Source organism: Dipodomys ordii, unplaced genomic scaffold (genome assembly GCF_000151885.1).
Source record: "Dipodomys ordii isolate 6190 unplaced genomic scaffold, Dord_2.0 Scaffold168, whole genome shotgun sequence".
Taxonomy (NCBI): Eukaryota; Metazoa; Chordata; class Mammalia; order Rodentia; family Heteromyidae; genus Dipodomys; species Dipodomys ordii.
In genome coordinates this window covers 3766516-3767946 of record NW_012267384.1, presented here as the reverse complement: position 1 = coordinate 3767946, position 1431 = coordinate 3766516, and the positions used below count along the sequence as shown (strand labels likewise).

Genomic DNA, 1431 nt, shown 5'->3' with positions numbered 1-1431 from the left:
ATTCAGTTTAAAAAAATATTTCTCTTCCCATCCACATTTAGCAATACTATTCTCTGGTTTTCCATATAATTATCTCTTCTCCAATCATTCTTGATCATCTAGAAATTGTACATTTAATCTTACTCCATGAAGGAAATGACCATTTTTTTGGAACAAAAGGCAAGGAATATTTTATTTTTTTATTGGTTTGCACTATGAATCTGTACTATCTGCTTCCTTCATTTGTTGCAAACATGCAACTAATTGCATAGCTGCTTGAGTGCAAAGCTCTATGGACTGAGTCTCCAACAGTGCTTGTTCATGATGTGTATTCAATTAATCCCAGTTTTGTTAATGAGGCAAAGGATGACTGGAGTTGGTATGGTTCTGTGACAGTAACAAGGACGATATACTTTTCAAGCTACAACAGGAAACATGTCCCTTTGTCTTCATATCCTCAAGGGGAAGACTCTAGCTTTCCTATTACTTCTGTATAAAAAAGCAGATCATAAACATTTTTCACTCCTGCTTAGGAATCCTGAGTCATGGTTTGGCTCTAATACTTCAGATGAGGAGACAGGACACACCTTATGGTCAGGAATAATTCATTAATTTTTCTATCTCATTTCAAAACCAGTAGCTGATACAACATAGAACTAACAACTCAGAAGAACTAATAAAAGGCCATATAAAATAGGAGTCTTCAAGTCTATTTGGTTTTTCACAACTGCAATCAAGTGCAGAATGACAAAGCCAGGTAAATCATGAAATTCCTCTCAGGCTCCATTTCTAACACTCATGCTAACTCTGAAATTCCTTCTCTGTTAAAGAAACTGCCTTGAGAGACAACATTGGAGTGGAAACAAGATCAGGTTTTAGAAATTCTCAGATCTTATTTGCAGCTTTGTATTGACGAGTTAAGAACAGTTTTTTTTCCTAAAAAGCTGGTTTTGTACTGGTTCCATAAATTGTCATCTTTTTTAAAAATTTACATTTTATTGCAAAGGTGATATACAGAGGGGTTACAGTTACATGAGTCAGGTAATGAGTACATTTCTTTTTGAACAATGTTATCCCTTCCTTCATTTTCACCCATGTTTTCCCCATCCCAACCCCCTCACCCCTCAGGTTGTAAAGTTCATTTCCAACATTGTGTCTAGTGAGTATCACTGTTGGATGGGTTCACCTTTTGTCTCACCATTTCTGTGATTTCCCTTTCCCTCCCCAAACCAGATAAACATATACAAGATAAAGGACACCAAAATAAAAAATACAATGACAAAAGGGAATAAAGCAAAGGAAAAAAATAGAAAAAAGAAATAGCTGCCAACAGTATAATAAGAAAAAGCTGTTGTTTCCATTTCTTGAAGTTCATTTCAATAAGCATCATTTATGCATAGCTATTGAGCAACTGTTTCCTCTCCTAAGAATCTTCTCCTTTGTTCTCACTGT

At 35.3% G+C, this 1431-nt stretch overlaps 1 protein-coding gene across 1 annotated transcript in view; it reads right to left on the bottom strand.

The window, feature by feature from the left end:
* Prkd1 (protein kinase D1) overlaps positions 1-1431 on the bottom strand; it is a 182699-nt gene that overhangs the window by 50671 nt on the left and 130597 nt on the right. The gene's annotated exons all lie outside the window — the stretch shown is intronic.